At 42.7% G+C, this 23,785-nt stretch overlaps 1 protein-coding gene across 7 annotated transcripts in view; it reads left to right on the top strand.

Annotated features, from left to right (window-relative positions):
- Window positions 1-23,785, top strand: part of Traf3 (TNF receptor associated factor 3) — a 102,823-nt gene that overhangs the window by 29,487 nt on the left and 49,551 nt on the right. For 6 of the 7 annotated variants that reach the window (XM_055592864.1, XM_055592863.1, XM_055592869.1 and 3 more), the window contains exon 2: window positions 1,565-1,696. The gene's annotated coding sequence lies outside the window, so the exon portion shown is untranslated. Of the gene's footprint in view, window positions 1-1,564; window positions 1,697-7,233; window positions 7,425-23,785 lie in introns of all 7 variants that reach the window. The other variant, XM_055592865.1, reaches the window with a different exon arrangement.

The following is a 23,785-nucleotide window of genomic DNA, read 5'->3' as shown; positions in this document are numbered from 1 at the left end:
CGCTGTCCTGGAGTCCCAAACTCACAGAGATCCTCCTGCCTCTGCCTCCCAAGTGCTGGGATTAAAAGTGCCATCACACCTGGCCCTTTTTTTCTTTCAAATTCATGACCTCTATTTTTTTAATTGTTACATGTGTGTACATGTGTTTGTGTATTTTCTTGAATACACAAGTATAACCTGCTTAGTCTGTATAATGTTACTTGTATTTATATATGCTCTGGACTGACCGTTTGGTATTGAGTAGTCAATTGCTGTGCTTCTCCTAGCAACCCCTGCAAGACACTTCTCCTGCTTTCAGCATTCGTTCCTTGCCTGTAGTTCTTTTTCTAATGTTGAGGGCCAGAGGTATTTCTTAATAATGTGGTTGGTTATGTAATGGTGGTGCCATGGTTTCATGACTAAGTTCTGTATTGTTGGACATGTAGGTTGTTTCCAATTTTCTCTACTTGACATAGTGCTGTGGTCTTCAGCCTCCTGTGACTGCTTTCAGGACACTGAATAAACATATTTGTGGACTGGTCTGTGTCATATAGTCTCTTCCTAATGCTAAAAAAATTGTGGATGCTTTCATTTTTAACAAAAAACTGGTTTTAAAATAAGGCTCTGCATTGAGTCACTAAATGTGTAGAGTCTCTATGAGGGTTAGGAACAATTTACTGAGTCCAAATTCTGGTCTTCTTGAAGTTGATCTTTTGATGAATGAAGGACTGGTTAACAAGCAGTAAATCAGTTCATACTAAAGGCGGCACTAAGAAAAGGAAGCAGTTTGTGATTAGATTGGGCAGTGCTGGCTCTCTTGGTTCATTTGCCCGGTTTCTGAGCAGATGGTGTTTGAGTCAGGACTGAATGGGCTAAGGGCAAGGGGCGCATGTGAAGACCTGAAAGCAGAAAGGTGTAGGCAGAGGGAGCAGGAAGTGTGAAAACTCTGAGGTGAGAGTGTGCTTGTTTGGGTGTTTGGTTTTGGGCATGTAAGAAAGGGGAGCCTTTCTTGTCTGAGGAGTTGTGTGGTTCTGTTTATCTGAGCAGGGGTAGCTAGAGACAGATGAGAGTGAAGAGGGTACTGAGGTCAGTGTTTGACCTACTACGTTGGAAGAGCCTTTTGAGTGCTTAGTTGGAGATGCTGATGTGGTCATTGGATATGGGAGAGTTGTGGCTCATAGCTGGAAGAGGGTGGAACAAGAAGGAGAGGAGAGGATACAAAGAGCAAGTACAGCAGGAAGGCACGCTGTCCATTTGGCAGCCAGTGGGAGGGAAGAACATCTCCCTGTTGCCTCTTTTTCCAAGAGGGTAAGAATGACAGAGGGGTGGGCTTGAGGGGATATATTTCAGTTCATTGTAAACTGTGAATTTTTAATAAAAAATGTAGGGATTCATGTCAATTGAGTTGCTTCAAAGTGCTTCCCCGGAGGGTTTTGTGTCCTGTGCCTTGGGGGTGCTTTGATGGAAAAGTTTGAGAAGTCACTTCATTATTGTAGTCTGTTGCTGTGTTATTAAATCTTACCCCAGTGAGTGTTTAACCTTAAAGACTTTGAGATTCACTTACCCATTTTGTTATCCCTAATAGAGCTTTTGCAGCTGCTCCAAATATCCCTCCAGTTGTGCATCTTAATGGTTGTTTGGCAAGCCATTTCATTCTGCACTGGGGAAGGTCTGCATGACATGCTACAGTGGCCTTTCAAGAGTCCCCCAACCCCAGGTAAGGATGTGAAGGGAGTGGGTCCTGTCGAGGCTACAGAGTGCATGGCTCCATGTGGACAATTTTAGGGGCTCTTTTTTTCTGTGTTCTCACTTTTAATAGAGATGCTGTTGCTCCTAATTCTGGCAGGAGGTTTGGGTGAGCCAAGTACAGGGTTCCTAGCTATAGTTTACAATAGTTAATACAAAGCAGTGATTAAAAGTTGTTGGCAAACCTTGCTTTTTTTTTTTTTTTTTTTTTTTCTTTCTAAACAGTTAATGTGAGTAGTTTCCCTGGCCATTGAAGTCTAGCCTGATGTGGTACATGCCTGTAACTCCAGCACTTAGGAAGCTAAGGCAGGAAGATTTAGAATTTAAGACCAGCCTGGATTATACAGTGAGACCCTGTCTTAAAATTTTGGAGCCTTTATAGTAGAAAATGCTAGCTGGGCAGTAGTGGTGCACACCATTAATCCCAGCATTTGGGGGGGCAGAGGTAGGTGGATCTCTGAGTTGGAGGCCAGCCTGGTCTACAGAGCAAGTTCCAAAAAGAAAGGGAGGGAGAGAGCGAGAACAAGAGCAAGTCACAGAGAGAAAATATCTGGCCTGTTTCCTTTTATTTTTCGAGAAAGGGTCTCACATAGCAGAGGCCCTCCTGGAGCTCCAAATCCTCCTACCTCCATCTCCCTCCTCACTGGGAAGGAATACAGTGAGTGACTGGACTGCCACACTGTCCTTGTTCCTTTTGAAAGATAACATGACAGAGGCTTGAAGGGGGTTTGGTTAGTAATTAATTAGTCCATATATGCGTAGCTAGGTCAGTAGCCCTTTACTTTTATCACATTAATCAAGTCTCAATGCTAACTGAAATTTTGTGCCCCTGTGACTCATTTTTCTCCTCTCCAGCACTTGGGAACCCTGCACCTTGCTCCAACTTTCAAAAATACATATAAAATGCATCTGGAATGTTTAGCTTAGTATTTGTAAGATTCCTCCATGGCCATGTTACTAATAGTGGCAGTTGCTAAAAGAATAGATAGTGAATGGTTTAACGGAAAAAAAAAAAAAAAAAGGTGACATGATGGGTATGCCAATCTTTTCACAGTGAGAACATATATACCAAGACATTGTTTGAATCTGTAAATGTATACATTCTTCATTGGCAGTTAAAATTTAATTTAAAACTCTAGTTGTTGGGATGCATGCCTGTAATCTCAGCACTGAGGAGGTGGAGAGAGGATTCCAAGTTCAGGCCCAGTCTGGCCTATATATAGTGAGACTGTCTCTTTCCACAGAAATTCTAACTGCTCTACCACCTCCCAAACGAACATGCTTCTCCACTCCAGGTGCCTCCAAGTTGGGCTATCCTGGGCTCTCTAGAGGTTTTACCTGCTCTGGCACACATTTTGCCCACTGTAGTCTGTGATCATCACAGTTGTCTGGCCTGGAGAGGCCTTCCATGCCTCTCTCTGACAGCTCCTTTCTAGTGATTCATCAGCCCCTCTCCTTGCTGTCCTGTACTAGGAATAGCTGTATGAGACCAGTGCAGCCTCCTCATTCAGGGTCTCTCCAGCCAGGTACAGATATAACCAACATCTCCCAGGTACACACACACATACACTTTTGCCTGACTGTCTCCACCCACCAGCTCCCAGTAATGACATGGAGACCTTTTATTCTTTAGGAAAGCTTAGGCCTGTAGCTTAAGCTTGTTTCCAACTAGCTTGTATATTTGCCATGTGGCTTGCTACCTCTCTTCAGTCCCAGTATGTCCAACTTCCTCCATGGCTGGTTAAGCTCTGCTCTCTCAATTCTTCCCTCAGTTTCTATCCCTGCTGTGATGTCCCACTTTTCCTCTTCTGCCTAGCTGTTGCCTGTCAACTCTTTATTAAACCAATCAGAAGGGATTACAAAATACTAAGGTAGGTGGTGCTTCATGGAAAGAACAATACCAAAGTCTGGCCAGTACACAGCTCTCTGCTGGTACAGGAATCAACATTTGAAGACTACAGCCTTTACCCAGTGCACAAAAATATTATCCCAGTATATCCCAACATAAACTGGCACTGTCTCATGGCCAGTAAAGTGCACGTCCTCATGTTGTCCTTGGCATCTCTAGTGTATCATGTCTCAGCCAGAGCTTGTCCTGCTGTTGCCGAATGCTCTAGAACCGCAGTTCTTTAACTGCACTTTTTATGAGTAGGTATCCTAAAGTTTGGAATTTTTAAGTTTCTGAAGAAAATTAGTGAATATAGCATATATTGTAGACTATCCTAGATAGAACCTTGTCATCAAACAGATACACACAATTAAAAAGTAGTTTACACTACAGAATTTCCCTTTATTGTGCATTCTGACTTTTAAGTAATGATGCCAGGATAAGGAGGTGCCATTGTGACTTTATGGTTAATACTTGCAAACAGTTTATTCAGCTGGGGTAAAGAGTCTTGCTGGGAATGGCAGATAACTGTAATCTCAACATTTCTGGGGGAGGAGATCAGGAATTCAGTCATTCTCTGTTATGTCATGCTAAAGGCAAACTTGGGTTATGTGAGGTTCTGTCTCAGAATAGTAACTGTTTAAAATGGGCCTAGGAACAGCCTCCACCATAGGCGTTACAGTTACTCTTTCCTGGGAGCTAGCCTCCAGAGTAGAGGTATGGGATTGCTGTGCATGTGGTGCAGACGATCGCCCTTTGACTTTCTGAGTGCACAGTAAGCTGTGTAGTATGGAGTGCCTGTCTCTGTGTTGTGCATGGACATGGCTTCTAAAAAAGAACAGAAACGTTCCATGTCTTTGTTTGCTTAAGTATCTGCTTTCATTGGTACTGGAAATGATGGAGCCAGCTTGTGGAATGCTGAGTGGCTACAGTATCACAGGAGTCTCCATAACAATGGCTTTGCGGTGAAGCACCATGGGAAGGCTCTATTGACACTTCTTATGGGATCACAGTTTTGGAAAATCATGTCACCATTTTGTTGTTCAGTAGCCAGGCATTGTGCTAGATGCATCTATAACCCTCGTACTTGTGAGGCTGAGGCTGAGGCTGGAGGATGGTGAGTTTGAGGCATTCTGGGCAATGTAGTGAGACCCTGTCTCAGAAACAGAAAACAGAATCTGAAGCCATCTCAAGGTTTTACTTTGCCTCACTGCAGGGATAAGTAGCAAGCAACATAGTGTCTAAACCAAGTTTAAATTATCTGTGTTACCAACAAGTAGGTTTTAAAAATATTAATTTACTAATGTGAATAATTAGGAATATAGCCACAAAAGAATTTGGTGTATGGGACCAAAAGTGTGAGTATCTGAAGTAGTTTTTTTTCTTGATTTTTGCCTCAGTTAACTTAACACAGAGGTAGCTCTACATCTGAAATTTCTGGGAACTTAATGAGAAAACCCTGAACTTTCAGGTCACAATAAATTTTCCCATTATGTAAAATATTTTAGCACACTGGCTGACTCATTCTGAGTTGTGAGTAGATGTGATTTTTTTTTCCTCCACCAGAAAGTCGAAGCACATTATTGTGATGATGATTTGAGCCAATTACAAAATTACACTTAAGTTACCAACTGGCTCGTTTTTGTTGTTGTTGCTGGGTTTTTTGTTTGTTATTTTGGTTGAGGGTTTTGTTTGTTTTTTTTTTTTTTTTGTCTTGTTTTGTTTTCTTTAAGACTTCTTTTTGTTTCTTTAAGATTTAGTTTGTTTGTTTGTTTGTTTTTATGTATATGAGTATATTGCCTGGATGTATGTGTGTACGTTAGATCTCCTGGAACTGGTATTACAGATGGTGGGGTCATCGGGTGAGTGCTGAGATCAAACTGGTCCTCTGCAAGAGCAGCCAGTGCTTTTAACTGCTGAGCTGTCTCTGAAGCCTTCCGTTTTGCTTTTTGAGACAGAGCTTCTTGTAGCCCAGGCTTGTTTCATTCTCCCTTCCGAGTGCTAGAATGACAGACATGAATCAGATTTTATGTGTTTTCTATTCAGGCAGTGTGCCACTGACTCCTTTATCTTTTTCTGGGTTAATCTTGTAACTGAGTTGTGGTTTGGAGTTATAAGATAGTAGCAATGCATTTTTTTTGCTTTTGTTTTGTTTTTGTTTTTAGACAGGGTTTCTTCTTGTAGCCCTGGCTGTCTTGGAACTCATTCTGTAGACCAGGTTGGCCTTGAGCTCACTGAGATCCACCTCCCTCTGCCTCCCAGGCACTGGAATCAAAGGCGTGCGCCACCACCTCCCAGTACATTTTATTCTTTATGTAGCCACCTGTTTTGCTTGCATGCATGTGGCACTGCATCGAGTGCCTCGTAGTTGTGAGCCCACTGTGTGGATGCTGGGAACTGAGCCCATGTCCTCTGAAAGACCAGCAAGTGCTCTTAACCACTTAGCCATGTCTCTAACCGCCTTTATCATTTTTTAAAGTATCTAAATGAAACCTCCGTCTAGGAATTATAAATTCATATCCAGTCCACATAAATGTGTACTAATAATAATTTGCCTGAGTTAGAGTGTTAATTTCAGTATGGCTGTTTAGTGAAGGGGTGGGTCTTACTGTGGTCATTCAAAGGACTCTCATATGTTTAAACCAAGTTAGACTGGAAAAAATAACCCAGTTTTCCAATTGTATTTTGGGACAATTGGACTCCATTTTGAGACAGCCTGACCTTTACACCCACTGTCAACTGAAAGTCAGGTCATCTCCATGGTGTTGATAGTGTATGCCTCATTCCTTTCCTGGACAAGGAGCGTGGGGGTTAGCATAGGAGCAGGTTTGAGGAGTCAGCTCACCAGCATGGTGAGGGCCCTTTCTGCTCTACCTCCCGTGTAGACCAGAGGGTCGGGAGCTGCTTTCCTGCCACAGGTGGTGGCACACAGAGCTGAAGTGAAGGTGCACTGCTTGAGTGCTGGCACACCTGGAAAGCTGTTCCTCTGTTGGAGCCCTCTGTAGAGTACAGGTAGCAGGGAGCCACCAGCACAGACCTGTGGGCCCAGGCACACCCACACTGAATGTCCCTACCCTAGGCCTCCCCAGCAGCGGGCCACAAGGTGAGACGCTCTTTGTTTTCCGTCCCCATGTACTGTACACTGACAAGCTGTTGGCTCCAACCCGTACGTGTCCCCAGGAGGCTCACGAGTCTTGATATAAGACATGCATAATTGGCTTCAGTTTTTACAGACATTAACTTGTGTTTCAGAGCAGGAAACTGAGGCCAGTCCCTGCAGTACCCTGTGGGGACATCCCAGTCAGGTTGCATTGGGGGGGCATTGGGCTGCATTGGGCTGGTCAGTTCAGTGGAGAAGTTGAGCTGCTATGCTACAACTGACGATAGCTGGTGGGATTAAGACGACCACAGAGTGTAAGCCTTGATCCCTGACTTGAAAGGTAGAGCTCTACTGGGACTTCAGTAGGGAGTGCCCAAAGTGGCACCTGAATTTTCCCAGCTGTGTGTGATGAGAGCTCTGAGGGTTTAAATACTCCAGTGAGTCTCTAACGCACAGTGATAACAAAGACATTTCCTCATGTGGTCTCTGCTCATTGCCTACGTGCTGTGAGATTTTCCAGGTCAGCCTGCAATTTACTGTTGAGTCAAATCAACGGTCATGCATCCCAAGAAGATGGAAGAGATGTTGGCAGAATGTGCCAGTGGTTAAACATCATAGAGTGCTCACTTCAAGACAGCCAGCACACACTATGAATGTGGTCCTGGGACACAGCTCTCCAATGGTGCATTGCTGACCAGACGTTGTCTTGTGGTGAGACTGTTTTCATTTATTTGTAGCTTGCCTGGAAAAAGACAACAGAGCAGGAAGATAAGAAAACATTCTTTAGCTGGGGGCCGTGGCGCACACCTGTAATCCCAGTACTTTAGGGATTTTGTTATTATCTCTGAGTTTGAGGCCAGCCTGGTCTACAGAGTGAATTCCAGGACAGCCAACGCTATACAGAGAAACCCTATCTCGAAAAACTAAAAAGAAAAAGAAAAAAGAACTAAAGTTTTTTTGTTTTTGTTTTCCATTAGGCCAACATCCTCTGTTCTAGTTGGTATAATCAACCCCTGCGGATGCCCATACAAGCAGGAAAGACCCTGGGTTTCAATACTGGCTCCCACTTGGACCATAATTTAGGGCCCTTGTGCCTCGTTTCCCTCTCTGTCAGGTGAGGGTGGCACTAGAAGCAACCTCACATGGAGCAGTTGAGTTCTGTGAGTGGGATTGATAGTGGCTTCTGCAAATGGCAGCAGTACACATGGGCATGTCACAAGCACCGTGTGCTAACCCTTTGGGACAACTGAAGGGGCCTTGCTGCGGGGCATGGGAAAGGAGTTTCTGAAATTTTTCTGGAAGTGTTCTTGGAGCCTGTGGATAAAGCACAGGTAGGTGGACAAGAGAGGTGAAGAAGGTGTGCTTTCATGATGCCTGCAGGGATGTGTGGGCGTGGCCAGCAGAGCTTCAGTTGTTTACTCTTTCACCCAGTCCTTGACCTACTGCCTGTTCAAGGTAGAGGAGGCCAGACACAAAATAGAACAAAGAACGCCTGCACAGAAGCCACTGCAGACAGGAATCCCTTCCAGGGGTCATTCACCAGAATCACCAGAAACCACCAGCCTGCTGAGGGCAATAGGGTAGGATTGCCCTCTGCCTGCTAGGTTCACATTCTGGCCTTCCCACTTAATCCTCAGGAGTGTTGAGAGAGTGTATGCCTTACAGTATAGATATTCTGATACCTTGTCAGCTGTGGGCGCACAGAGCTGCTCAGGGCTCAGGGCTGCTGTGAGTTTAGAAGAATGTAGTGGTTTGAATGAAAATGGCCTCCATAGACTCTTAGGCTGTTAGGAAGTGTGGTCTTGTGGGAGGAAGTGTGTCACTAGGGTTGGGCTTTGAGGTCTTAGATACTCAAGCCAGGTCCACTGTCTCACTCTCTTCCTGCTGTCTGCTGATTGGGGTGTAGAACTTTGAGCTACCTCTCCAGCAACTCTCCAGCAACTCCAGCCACCATGCCTCCCACCATGATGACAGTGTACTAAACCTTGAACTGTAAGCAACTATAAGTCGAATACCTTCCTTTATAAGACTTGCCGTGGTCATGGTGTCTCATCACAGCAATAGAAACCCTAACTAAGACAGAGAACTCAGGCCCTAGCAGTGGAGTGGAGCTCATAAACCCTTGCTGAGACCCATTTTCTCATACAGGGATGCAGAGCTGTCTCGAGAATGCATCCTCTCATCCTTGCTCTTCGCAGTTAGCCCACTCCTTCAGCTCCACCGTAGGTTTCTTTCTTATAGGACCTTGTCCTGATCCTTGTCTGGATCCCCAGAGTAGCTCCTGTTCTCCTTGTGGTGTGCTGTCCTCACACTTGGAATAACTTGTTCTTCAGTTGCATTCTTACTGGATGGCCTGTCACCATCAAAATGGTAAAGGTGTCATTAACATCCCTTTACATATAGTACATAGTTAGCATTCGCCAAATGATTTAGTGAATGAATAAGTTAATTAATGCAAAGTAAAAATCATTAGGAAACTGTGTGTTCAATGGTTTAACAGTTCAGGTCTTCTGAGCACATACTGGTTTTTAGGATACTGGGTGTCTGGGGTGAAAGCAACTTGTACAGGAGCTGGACATGCTTTCCATGTTGTGCTTTGTAATGAAAGCTGTGTTTATTCTCATAGTTTCTCAGCAGGGACCTGGAAGCTGTCATTCTTGATAGCAGATGTGCACAGTCCTCACAGGCAGCTTGAGCAGTAAAGATTGTGTGTCACTCTGTACATTTCATTTATTTCAGCATTTTCTCCTGGCTCAATCAGTTGTCCCAGCCATACCCCAATACAGACCACAAACCACCCAGCTTTAAGAAACAGGTCAGAAATCCAGAAATACCTAAAGAAGTTTGAAACATTTTTTAAGGATTAAAAAGAAATCTTCATGAATCCAAAGGCAGCTGCCTCTGCTGAGAAGTCTGTCTCCAGCGCCTTTGCTTCCGAGACTGGTAGCTTTTTAGAAAGACTGCAATGCAGCGCTTAGCAAAGCCCTGGTAATATGGAAGCTGCCCGCTCCCCTTCTGACTGCTGCCGCCGCCGGTGAGTTGCAGGAGGAGATGGTGGGTCTAATATGCCTCAGGACCCATGCTTCTGTGATTAGATGCAGCCAATTTGTGAGTGCCTTGGCTAGCACAGGCTTGTCCTGCAGCAGCTCTGAATTTCTGGTGCAGTGGGCTTTCCTCGGAATGTGAAACTGAAGATGCCTTTGCAGTTTGTGCCTGGTAATTTGATTTTCATCTATGAGTTCATATGGTGGGTTATACAAAGGTAAGGGACTTTAAAAATCATGCATTTTTATATATTTTAAGTACTTATGAATATTCCAAATCATAGTAGTAATTGGAATAGATCTCCACTGAATCTAAAATAAAACTTTGTATCTTATTAAAGACATTTGAAGAATTGTCTTATTTATCATGGACTAATGCCCTCTAATGAATTACTCATGATGTTCTTTGAAAAGGGTTTTCTTTTACTTTAGTTTTCTAATAAACAAGCTTACCTCTTAGAAATGTAGATACAGATTATAAGATTTGTTTCTTTTAGACAATGACAATTTCATTGATCTGGCTTAGGATATGTCATATCACCAGCCATACGATGATAGATGATAAAGTCCAGTTTCCTGAGTTCTTAATTTTTCCCCAGATAAAATCCTCAGAGATCATTTTCTCAAGTGTGGGGCTCCGTGCTCATGTATGGATGAGGTGGGTGCTACCTTCAGCTGGTCCTCTTTTTTTAGCTAAGAGGGAGGCTAAAGCCAAACTCAGATTGGTTTTGCTATAAATTGGTGACCCCAAAATGTATTAAATGCATCATGGTTGGTAATTTTATATGTCCAACACCAAGAAATATAATGTCAGGGTTACCATGGCAACTGCATGTATTCTGAAAAGCTTGTGAATGGGCTCTGAACCTCCTGGCATTTTAACTGAGATTCTCCAGCTGAGAGCCTGAATACATAATTAGTGTAAATAAATTCAGCTTTCTGTGGAAAGCACATCCTTTCTCTGTGCTCACCAGAGTTGACTACCCTTGCTCAGTTCTTTCTCTGGTAACATCTCCCTTGCCTTTTGGTTCCTGGCTACAAACTATAGTTGAAAGATTGTTTTCAGCCCCAAGTTGCGGAGCCATCTCACCACAATCAGCCAACAGAATTGGGCTGGCAGTGCCTGATAATTCCCCCATCCCAGATTGTAGTAGTGCCATGCCCTAGTGTGGTTGGTGCGCTGGTGGTGCTTTCTGTCCATCTGAAGAACTTCTTCCCAGAAGTTGCCAGGCTCCAAGGAGCCTGACTTCATGTTAGTTTGGAAGTTGTGGTGATTGGTTGGGGGAAGGAGGCCCAGTGATCAAGCTTGTGAAAATTATAGAGGAGGGCCCGTTGGCTTCATTATCAAAGGATTGTTGGCAGCATTCATAGCTAGTTCATTCCCCAAGCTGAGTGCGGTGGTGCACACGTGTAATCACAGCCTTGTGTGTTCAAGGCCAGCCTGTGAGTTCAAGGCCAGGCTGGTGTACATAGTGAGTTCCAAACCAGCCATACTGCAAAGAACTGTCAAACAACAAAAAGCAAAACAAACAGTCCTTCTTGTACATTTAAACCACATTTAATTTTTTTTTGGAGACAGGGTCTTGCTTTAAAGCCCCAGTGAGCTTCAACTTGTGTACACTGGTCTGGCCTGGAACTCAGAATTATATGGTGTAACTTTTAATTTAAAGGTAGGCTAGTCTTTGAGTTACCCATTAGTGGGTATATTGTGTGGCTTACCGTGGCCTCATTTGTCTAGTTCTATTCTTTATTTTCAGATGAGGAAACTGAGGTTCAAAAAAATTATCCACTTGGTTGAAGTCCAAAAGTAGATCAGAAACCTCCTGGCTTCTGGCTGTCTGCTCCCCTGAGGTTCACTTCCTGACAAAGTTTGCTCTCAGCTGATACTTTTGTTTTCCTTTTGTCAGAAGGGGGTCTTTCATAATGTCAGGTCGCTAACTTAGAGATCTCAATTTAAATTTTAAAAATTCCCACGTTTTTCTCTTGCATCGTTTATGGACTTCTGCTTGGTGTTTGGATACTGGTCCATCCGGGGGAAGGCCATGGCCTCTGCCCTATGTGCCGCTTGCTGCGATGAGAGCCATGAGCAGTTATGCCTGTCCAGATAAATTTTGGATTGAGGGGCTGGGGAGGGCTCAGTTGGTAAAGTGCTCACCATGCAAGCGTGAGGACTGAAGTCCGGATCCCCAGCCCCAGGTTTAAAAAGTGCTAGGGCTTGGGGTGAGGGGTGGAGACAGGAGAGTCCTCAGGGCTTGATGTTTAGTGAGTCTCCCCAGGCAGCAAGCTCCAGGTTAGTAAGAGATGGAGAATGAGAAAGGTGGACTAAGACCCCGTGTCAGCCTCCTCCCACGAAAACACACCCCCTCACAATTCGTCTCAGGACCTGTGTTCAGTCACTGTTGTGATACCACACTGACAAAGGCAGAATGGCATGATAGTAGGTTCAGTCTATTTATTGCAAAAGTAGTAAGAGGCTGCATTCTCAGAAGCTGAAATGCAAATTGATTTTCCAGCCAGATTGTGGTTAACCCTGGTTTTTAATTTTCTAGTGTTCAAAAAATTAAGATTTCAGAGGGTTGGAGAGATGGCTTAGTGGCTAAGAGCACTGATTGCTCTAGTAGAGAAGCTGGGTTCGGTTCCCCACTCACAGGGCAGCTCATACCCATCTGTAACTTCAGTTCCAGGGGATCCAGAGCACTCCATGGGCTCCAGGCTTACATATGGTACAGGTACATATATGCAGGTAAAACACTCATACACATAAAAAAATTCCAAAAGTAAGATTTTTATTGTAGGTAACTTTCTATTTATTTATTTATTTGTTTGTTTGTTTGTTTATTTATTTATTTATTTTTTAGATTAAAGACAGGGTCTCTCCATCCTGGTCATCCTAGAACTCACTGTGAAGACTGGGCCAGACTTAAACTCACAGAGGTGCCTGCCTCTGCCTCTCCAGTGCTGGGATTAAAGGCATGCACCACCACACCTCCTGGTTTCTTCTACTTAAAAAAAAAAAAAATAAGTTTTTGCTTTTTTAAAATTTTTTTTTCTTTGTGCGGGTGCTATGTGTAGATATGTATATACGGCTGATACTTACAGAGACTGGATTTCCTGGAACTGGAGTTATGGATGGCTATAAGCTGCCATGTTGGTGCTAGATACCAAACCCTGATCCTCTGAGAGAGCAGCAGGTGCTGTCAGTCACGGAGTCATCCCTTAAGTTCTTTCTCTGCTGCTGTGCTGTTACTCACTGAGCTATCTCATTGGCCCAAAGTGTGTTTTCAGTAGCATAAACTGTCCTGTTATACAGAGGTATCCAGGGTTGTTTTGTTCCTAGTTATTCAGAATCCTAATTAATTTTAGAACAGTTTTATTAGCCTAAAGTTATAAACTCTTAATTTAGTCAGCAGACAAATAAGAATGAAAGACCAGCATCATGGCACATTATCTTGAACTGTGGTCTATGCCTTGCCCTCTAGGCAGTTTTTCTTTGCCAGGTGTGCATGTACCTGTTTGACCTACTTTGTGCCCCTCAGTTCCCACACATACTTGTTTAAAAGATCACATCAGAAGCAGAAGTAAAGGCATGGCCCAAAGAGGAAAGGGCAATTTCTTTGAAAATGGCCATTTAATTAAATATTTGTGAGTCAGTTCTGTGTGTCTACCTCTATAAGACCGGTTCTAGCATTAGAGGCTTATTTTCCACTAAAAATCAATTCAGAAGCAAATAATCTTATTAAGATTATTTTTTTGTTTCGAAGAAGAAAATACAATAATTAAAGGATAGCATCTTTACTTATAAAAATAGAGATAAGAGCCAGGCATGATGGTGTGCACCTTTAACCTCAGTATTTAGGAGGCAGAGTCAGGTAGATATCTGTTGGTTTGAGGTGAGCTTGGCCTAGCTAGTGAGTTCCAGGTCAGCCAGGACTACATAGTAACACCTTGTCTCAAAGCATACTGGGCAATCCCTGTAATGGCAGATAGAGACCAGCCTAGTCTACACAGTGAGTTCCAGGGCACAGGGCTACAGAGTGAGACCCTGTCTTGAAAAAACAAACAAAATCAGAGAGAAAAGGGTCGCATTCAACAAGGAATTTTAACTTTTCATATTCAGATAAGCCCTACATGTGTTAGAGAATAATGCTTCACAAGCAGATTCATGGATTCCACATTTTTGAAAGAGTCTAGACCCTCAGGTTGGTGAACACATCCTTTTTGTGTTCTCCTCAGTTGGTATCTTATGTTCAGCTAGGATGTCTGTTTTCCATAGAGAAAAAAGGCCATAAGGATCACAGCAGCCATTCCCATAACAAAACATGGGTTCACAAAAGGAAAGCACGGGACGTTGACCGGGGTCAAGAAGATGGCCCAACAGGTGCCAAACCTGAGGAGCTGAGTTTGTTTACTAGAACCTAGGTGGGGGAAAGCGAGAACTGACTCACACAGCTAGTCTTCTGATGTTCAGGCACACACAGTGGCACGTGTGTGCACACCGGAACATAAACCTCCTAAACACTTTCACAAGAAATGGACAGGAAAATTTCAAGACAGGGTTTCTCAGTGTAGCCCTGGCTATCTTGGAACTCACTCCATAGGCTAGGCTAGACTCGACCTCACAGAGGCTGGCCTCTGCCTCCCAAGTGTTAGGATTACAGGTCCACGGGAGACATCAGGGATCAAGAGTCAAGCTGAGCATGGTGGTTTATGCCTTTAATCCCAGTACTAGGGAGGTTGAAGCTTGGCTTAGACTTTGAGACTACAGAATAAGCCCCAGGCAAGTCTGGCAACCCCAGCATCTGGGAGGCTAAGGTAGGATTATTACAGGTCAGGACCAGTCTGTACTACATACATAGTGAGCTCGTCTGGGTTGCAGAGTGAGACCACGTATCAAAGGGGAAAAAATTGAGACCCAAAGCCTCCAGGAAAGTCACCTTAGTCTTGTAGGCTAGACTGGCTTCAGGTTTATAATCATGTTGCCTGTGATACTTTCTTTTATTTTTAATATATAGCTTAGGAAATAATGGACAGTGTGTAGACAAGAACAAAGGCCTTGGTCTTGGTCAGGAAATTGAAGAAAACCCAAGGAGGCCTGTGTATGCAGATTCCGCTTGTCCTCTGTGTGTATCACCGTCTCCTCCTGCCTGGGGACACTCAGGAGTGTCTTAGGACCTGCTATCACATGAAGTAGATTTGGAACAGAAATGGGGGTTTAAAGTAATGTTTATAATTGATGTGCCCTGCCTTGGGGAAGAAAAATTGTAGTTTCTGTGAGTCATTGTTGGGGAGAAAGGGCAGATGACAAGACTTGCTTTTGAGGCTTGTTTCTAGGGCTCTTGGCCTGTGTTTTTCAGGTTCAGAGGACTCAGCAGATCAGAGAACCAGACTTTGGATTGTCTTTTCATTTGTTTTGTTTTGAGACAGGGTTTCTCTTGTAGCCCTGGCTGTCCTGGAACTCGTTCTGTAGACCAGGTTGACCTTGAAATCACAGAGATCCACCTGTCTCTGCCTCCCAAGTGCTGGGATTAAAGGTGTGTGCCACTGCTGCCCGGCCCAAAACTTGTTGGTTTTTTTTTTTTAAGTTGCAACATTTTTTAGTAATTTGTACCACAGCATTAAAACCATGTCTGTACTTACCAGGATGAGTTAAAATATTGTGAAAGTGTTAATGTGATATCCAGTTTGTCACACCATGTAAAGTTGCCTCTCTTATATTCCAGACTGTACAAAACAGTCAAATCCAGGTGATGGTCTTGGTGTGTACCTCCTGGCCATCCTGCCTGGCCCAAGACTATGTGTGCCTGTATGCAGATCTCCTACCCTCCCACCCTTCTTCCCTCCCTCCCTTTCTTCCTTCCTTTTTCTCTTTCCTTCCCTCTTTCTTTCTCTTATCATATCTATCTATCTATCCATCCATCCATCCATCCACCCACCCACCCACCCACCCACCCACCCACCCTTTCATCCATCCATCCATCCTGGAACTTGCTCTGTAGACCATGCTGGCCTGGAACTCAGAGATCCACTTGCCTCTGCCTTCCACAGTACTGGGGTTAAAGGCATGTGTCAACACAACCCATGAATGTCTTTTCTTTTAGACCTAGTTGTAGGTCCCACTGCCCAGAATACAGGAGATGTGCTTGGCTTGGGACCTTATCTTAGAACCTGTGATTCCTCAACAGTGCTTTCCTCTTTCTGAAGATAGTATTGTTACCATCATCATCATCATGGTCAGTGTGACCACTAGAGCAGCTGTCTTTAAACTTGTTTAATTGTTTCCTACTTTCAAGTTTGCTCATCTAAAATACTGTTGGTAATATCAACTTAGAGCAAGTTTTTGATACATGGTTTGTTTAAGAACATCTTTAATCCCAGCCCTTGGGACAAGGTGGAGGGCATCAGCCTGGTCTATGTAGAAATAGTTCCAGGGCAGCCAAGGCTACAGAGTGGGACCCTGACTCAAAAAAGGCACCTGGTGCCCCTCACTAGTACATTGTCCTGAGCCTTATGTTGGGTCCCTCCAGCATTGCCACCACAGAGAAGGTGGCTCAAAGAAGGCCAGACTCAGGCGCATGAAGGTTTCCCTGGCAGTTGCAGATGCAAAGCAGTTCTATCTGCAGAATGTTCAACATGACCCTCTGTTGACTGAAATGTCTTCTTATGTAAATCCTGTTAGCCCAGAAAATCTGCTTCTTTGTGTAGTCACATTTTTCAGAGGTTTTTCAAAGCACTTTTCAGAGTCAAGTGAATATTCAAGAGAATAAATCTGAAGTCTGTAGGAAATGCTTGGCCTATAATCTTGTCAGTTTTTATCATCTACCTCTCTGAATGTTCATGGATTTCTGTTTGACAAGGTTTAACTTCTTTGTTTGTTTTTAAGACAGGGTCTTGGTAGCCCTGGCTGTTCTGGAACTTACTATGTAGCCCAGACTAGCCTTGAACTTAGAGATCTGCCTGCCTCTGCCTCCCCAAGTGCTGGGATTAAAGGCCAGGTTTATTTACACTGGCTGCAACATACAATAAAACAGCAAACAAAAAAGTTTAAAAAAGTCAAGAAAAGCAACTATACATCACCTTTAATAAAGGTGATTTAAAAATACCATTTTATATCATGTGGTCATTTGACATAGAAGTTTCATTTTGTGCTTGGAAAAGATGAGGGGTGTCCTTCCTTTTTTTTCTTGTTTGTTTTATGAAGAGGTGCTGGGAGAGATGGGGTGGTTTGTGCAGACATGTATGCCCATGTATGGCCAAGTGGAAGCCAGAGTAAGATGTTGGGTGTCGTCCTCTCTGCTTTATTCCCTGGAGACAGGGTCTTTTGCTGGACCTTAAACTGTATTTTTAGCCAGACTGGCTGGCCAGCAGTCTCCAGAGTTTGCCAATGGTAGGTGTGAGTTGCAGGCATGTATGGCCATACCCAACTATTTATGTGGATACTGGAGATTCAAACCCAGATTTTCATGCTGGTATAGCAAACAGTCTTACCCATTGAGCCATCTGCCCAGCCATGAGAAGTAACCTTTCAGCAAACACATTTTCTAAGCTTAAGAGTATAACCTCCCCAATTCACCCAGTCATTTATGAGTCGCTGTGTACATGTCCTACACTTACACACACCTACCTAGATGATATAAAACTCATGCTTTCTGAAATGTGATATCTAATACTTTTCTTTCTCTCTTTTTCTTCCCCAAGGCAGGGTTTTTCTGGGTTGCCTTGGCTATTCTGGACTAGCTTTGTAGACCATGCCTGTCTTGAACTTACAGAGATTGCCTGCTTCTGCCTTTAAGAGTGCTGGGACTGTTGTCGTGTGCCACTGTGCCCGACACATTGACTTTTTCTTACTCCATTTACCTGTGTGTATTATTTTCAAATCTGAGGATTAGGGAGCTGGAGAGATGGCTCAGAGGTTAAGAGCACTGGCTGCTTTTCCAAAGGTCCTGAGTTCAGTTCCTAGTACCCATATGGTGGCTCACAACCATCTATAATGAGATCTAGTGCCCTCTTCTGACCTGCAGCTGTACATGCAGGCAGAACACTGAATACATATTAAATAAATAAATCTTTTTTTTTTTTTTAATCTGAGGATTAGAGAAAATGGTTAATTTCTGTATATACTTTAGTTATGCTACATGTCTTCTTTGTGAGCTCTATACCTATAGCTCTATGCATAGGAGTCATTGCTCTGTATTGTATCTTCCTTTGGTAGTTTTCATGTTGTACATCTGGGAACTGGGCTGTCCCCCTTCTTGGCCAATCAGTTGTTGAATACAGGACCTCTGTCCTTACTCTCTTCTTTATAGTGTCTCCAACATGGACAGACACTCATTATATTTTAGGGTGATGTGAGGTCTATGTTAACACTTTCCTTTATAATATTTTCTCAGAGGTTTTTAGGTCCAACCAAGAAATCTTTTTTCCATGACTAACTTTACTGGTTTTTCAAATTATTGATTACTTCTGTTTTCTTCCTCATTGGAATAAATGACTTTTTATGTCCTGTGCAAGTCCTTCCTCGTTACTCTTCTCTTGGATTTGCATTCAAATACAGAGTTGAAGAGGATGAGGTAGTTTTTAAAAACTAGTAAAACCTGCCCAGAGCATTTGGCATTCTGATTTATAGGCAGTCCTTTTAAGTTTTGTTTTCCTCTAAATACTAGACCAAGTAAAAAGTATTGGCATTCAAAAAAAAAAAAAAATAGTGGGTGCTGGGTTTCCTGCTGGTGCCTGGCTTGCCAGGGTGGGCCTGGCCATGCCACACTGCCTATTGTGCCTTTTGTCTTCCAGGGAAGCCTGCTGCGCCAGGTCTTTCCTAGACTTGCTTAGTAACTGTCTAAACTGTCTTCAACCTTTTTCCCTCATACTTTTCCAACAAAATTTAACTTAGCTATTTTATTTGTATAAAGGAGTGCTGACAGAATATTTGAAAACATCTTTTGCATTGTGCCTTGGAAAAGGAATAAATAATGTAGAAAATATGTGGGAACTGAGTGAGAGTTCCTTGGTTCTTATTTAGATAGATGACTTTTTTTTTTTTTTTTTTTTTGCCTACTAAATGCTTTTCAGTGGAATTAGGAGATGGGACTATTTGGGAGAGGAGATGGTTGATTTCAGAACTTTAGTTATTCTGTAAAACCAATACAGTAAGTTTTTCAGTTTCTTTGCTTATATTTGAACTGATGAGACTAGGCATTGAGACGTCACAGTCAGTAATGCGTGATGTGAGTGCCAGGTGGCTGCTTGCTGTTTCTCATAGTCTGAGGTAAATTATGCCTCTGGTGGTTTATTAAGTGTGGCCCCATATGCTCATAATGCTTATGTGAATGCTTTAGTCACCAGGGAGTGGCACATTGGAAAGAATTGTCAGAATTTCTTGTTGGAGGAAGTATGTCACTAGGGGTGGGCTTTAAGGTCTCTCTTCCTTCTCCCCTCCCACTCTCTTTCTCTCTCTCCGTCCCTCTCCCTACCTCTCTCTTCCTGTCTTTCTCTCTCCTCTGCGATGCTCCCCATCATCATGATAAAGGACTTACCTGAAACTGTAGGCAGGCCCGCAGATTTTTGTTAATTAAGTGCTTTTAAGAGTGTGGGGCTCAGAGGTTAAGAGCACTGACTGTTCTTCCAGAGATCCTGAGTTCAATTCCCAGCAACCACACGGTGGCTCATAACCATCTATAATGAGATCTGGTGCCCTCTTCTGGCCAGCTGGCCCATGTGCAGGCAGGATACTGTATAAATAATAAATATATCTTAAAAAAAAAAAAGTTGTGTGGTCATGATATCTTCTCATGGCAATAGAACAGTGACTAAGATGTTACCTAAATCCCACCTGACTGCATTTTGCTTTATTTACAGCCATGCTTGTGTGCCTATATTTCATGGTTATAGGAAAGTTTAAATTCTCTTAGTAATACCCTGCCTGCAAAGTGCTTTTTAAAACTAATTTATATCTGTTTGATAATTGCCTTTGATAGGGTGGAAACATGCGCACATATATGTGACCATTGGCTGCAAAGAATAGGAGCATTCTTTATCCAAGACATCAGTAAGAAGAAAAACACTGATGATTCCTGTTGCCATTGGTCTTGATTCTGCTTAATGGGAGAATTATTTCTGGACACTTCCTGTTTGCCCTATGATGGAATAACAGGGACTAGTTCACTTCCAGGTCCAGGGAGGCAAATAGAATAGAATTTAAGGGGACACCAAAACGTTAGTAATTAAAATTAATGACATTTTAATGTAATACGTAAAAAAATAAAATTAAATGAAATCTGTGTTGAAAAATAAGCATTTTAGATAAAGATAATATTAGTTTTGATTTTTTTTTTCTCAAATAGTACTGTGACTGGTATTGTATATAAAATTTTGGTATGTTGTTCCTTAGGGCCTTCCGCATTTATTTTGATGTTCTCTGTTACTATCCTTTTTACATATTCCCTTAAAATTTGTGCCTGAGGCAAGTCTTCTACTTCACCCAAATCCAGAACAGGCCATCTTAAACAACTTAGAAACCAGTCAGACTGTGAGAGACAATAGCTTTTAGATATTTGTACAGGGCAGACTAGGACAGTGTCCCCTGAAATGGAACCATGTGAATGCACTCTGTCGTACCTCGCTCACTCCCCAGAGCCAGCACTGTGTTTTCCTTTGTAAAGGGCATGGAGCAAGAACAAACATCCTGGGCTTGTCAAACCTCTTGGTTTCTGTCTTGACCATTCTTCCATCACTTGTGCTTCCTCTTTGACAGCAAGAATGTAAATGAACAAGTGTAGATTTGTTCCAACTAACCTTCATTAGAAAAGCAGCAGCAGAATGAGTCTGACCTTTGGGTAGCTTTTACCAGATTCAGGGTCAGTGTCCACACTTCAGGTGACGGATGGGAGAAGCCAGAGTCCTCCTGTCTCAGCAAAGTGGGAAGAGGGTTAGAACTACAGGGCTGCACAGTGACCCTGAAGTCTTGCCTGATTACCACACGCAGCCGACATACCTCAGAGCCAGAAAGAGCAGACCATCATAACAGGCGCTAGTTAAATCCTTTAAGGACTGCCTTTTCACTGTTAGTGGGGTACAGAGCAGCTTTTCACCTAGGGCAGTGGGTAGCTAGCTCAGAAAGATATAATCTGTAGGGCGCTTTAGCTGTGAAGTAAGTTGCTTCAGGTTTTCTCTAGCCACCTCTATGAGGTAATTTATCTGTATTCTAAGAACAAAGCCCAGGAACTTAAAAAGATATGTGGTAACGGCTGGGGCTGGCACAGTGGGAGAAAAAGTGCTTCATGTGGAAAGGGCTCCAAGTTTGATTCCCACCACCACAGAAAAACTCAACAAAAACAAAGGAACAGCTCATTGTATTAGAGAAAGCAGCAAGTTTCATAGTACTAGGAAAGGGGTGTAGCTCAATGGTGGAGTGCTTGACCAGTGTGCATGAGGCCCAGTGTTCAATCTCTGTCACTCCAGGGGAGAGGATCGTACAGTCAGATCTAGGATTTAGTAGTGTATGGAAGCGTTTGGTGGGATCTGGAGAGATGGCTCAGTGACGTAAGAGCAGTGGCTGCTCTTTGAGAGGACTGGAGACGTCCCAGGCACTGTGTCAGGTAGCTCACGAGTACCTGTGAGTCTGGCTCCAGGGGATCCTCTGTGTGTAACAGGGATGTACGTGGTATACATGTATACATAAGGTAAATCATGCACACACATAAAGTAAAGGTTTTTGCTTTTGTTTTTTGTTTGTTTGTTTTTTAGAAAAAAAAAGGACTGATCTTAAGCACTTATTAGAAATGCTATTTTATAAGGGAACTAAGGTAATTTGAACAGCGTTTATCTGGTCAGATCTTTTGTAAGGCAGAAGACTTATGTGTGAAATACTGAAAGAAAACCAAAACCTTAATTCCAAATCTTAACTTCAAGTTTTGCACCTGGCAAAAAGATCTTTCTAAAATGAAGAGAGGGATTTTTAGTCCAGGAAAAATTAACAAAGGACCTGGGACTCAGGACATATCTTAGTTATAGCACACACAGCCCAAGAAGAAAAAAAAAACAAAAAAACAAAAATTCTGTCTGGCATGGTACCCATAACCTGAGCACAGAAGAGTCTGAGGCAGGAGGATTGCAAGTTCAAGGCCAACTGGGGCTACATAGTGAGACACTATCTTAAAAACAAAAACAAATAAGAAACCCCAACAACTGTAAAGAAAGACTAACACTATTGCCAGCAGAATTACTCTACAAAAAATACCAAGGAACATTCAGGTAGAAAGATAAGACAATGTGGAAGCTTTTGTAAGAGAATGGTAGGAACCCAAAAAAGTCCAGAAAGGGTTTGATTCGCCTTTAATCCCAGCACTCAGAAGGCTGAGACAGGCCGATCTCTATGAGTTCAGGCCAGCCTGGTCTACAGAGTGAGTTCCAGGACAGATAGGGCTACACAGCGTAATCCTGCCTCGAAAAAACAAAAAGAAAATTACTATTTAAGATGAAAAATAATGTATTTTGGAACTTCTAACACTTGTAGAGGTAAAATAAGTGATGACACAGAAGATGGAGGGAAGAAGATCCAAGTATAGAGTTCATAAGGTTTTGCTTTTTGAGACAGTTTCCATGTATCTTAGACTGACATGGAGTCTGTGATCTCAGCTTCTTGAACACTGGGATTAGAGGCATGTGCCCCTATGCCTAGCTGTAGAACTATTAAGGCTCTATACTGTGAAAAGTTGAAGATGCATGTTATTATCATGGAAATATTTCTTCAGGGAAAAAAAATCATTAATTGCCAACATCAGAAATATAAAATGGGACACCACCATAGATCACATGCCAAAGAATGAGAATACAAATATCTTTATGCCAACAGTTTGACAAATGTATATAATCTGTATATTTATTAATTTGAAAGCGTATATTTAGGGCTAGTACGATAGCACAGCTTACAAAGACTGAGGACCTCAGAATTCAGTCTCTGGTGCTCACGTGGTGGAAGTAGACAGCCAGCTCTGCAGGTGTCTTCCGACTCCCACACACGATCCTTGGCACATGTGCGTCCACACACACACTAAATAAATGTAATTTAAATGTTTTGATGAAGAACTTGGCCAGGAGCCTTTAATTCCAGCACTCAGGGAGGCAGAGGCAGGAGGATCTCTGTGAGTTCGATGCCAGCCTGGTCTGCAGAGCAAGTCTAGGACAGCCAGGGCTACACAGAGAAACCCTGTCTTGAAAAACAAACAAACAAACAAAAAAACAAAACTTAATTTTATTGAAATTACCTGAAAGAAGACTATGTACACAATGTTTTACTGGTTGTATTATATAAAATGTTTAAGAGAAAGAATATGGGGACTGGAGATCTGGCTTAGTTGTTAGAGCATTTGTTACTCTTGCAGAGGACCTGGGTTCACTTTCAACACCCACCCGGTGCCTCATGACCATCTATAACTCAGATTCTAGGGGAGCTAATGTCCTCTTCAGACCTCTGTAGGTATCAAGCATGCACATAATGCCCATATATACATGCAGGCAAAACATTTATAAACGTAAACTAAATCTAAGGAGAGAAAAATATTAACTAGACAAAAGCTTTTTTCAAAAAATAGAATAGAAATGTTTTCTAATAAATTCTGCAAAGCTGGCACTGTCCTAATTATAAGACCAGACAAGACATAGTGAAGACAAATTTCCATGACAGATCTGTAAAACACACACACAAAACAAAACAAAACAAAACAAAACAAAAAAAACCCCATTCATTTGGCAAATCAAATCTACATAGCAACAGATAAAAAGGTTATTCCATAATGGCCAGGAGAAGTTTATCTTAGGAATGAAAGGTTAGTTTAAAACTGAAAAATTGATTGTGACCAACTGGAGTAATAGAGTAAAAGAGAAAAGTCACAGTGATGTAGAAATGGAAAATAGAAAACACAGAAGGCAGAAGACAGATAAAATATGCCTTGCATGTCAGTAAAGAGGGAGAGGAAAGGAGGGATCTGGGTGGGTACTGAGGTGTCTTGAAATGGTCGTGGTTAAATGTTCATG

This window comes from Psammomys obesus, unplaced genomic scaffold (genome assembly GCF_907164565.1).
Source record: "Psammomys obesus unplaced genomic scaffold, mPsaObe1.curated_primary_1811, whole genome shotgun sequence".
In the NCBI taxonomy this organism is placed as follows: domain Eukaryota; kingdom Metazoa; phylum Chordata; class Mammalia; order Rodentia; family Muridae; genus Psammomys; species Psammomys obesus.
Note: the sequence above shows the minus strand (reverse complement) of the source record. Positions and strands in the feature narration are given on the sequence as shown.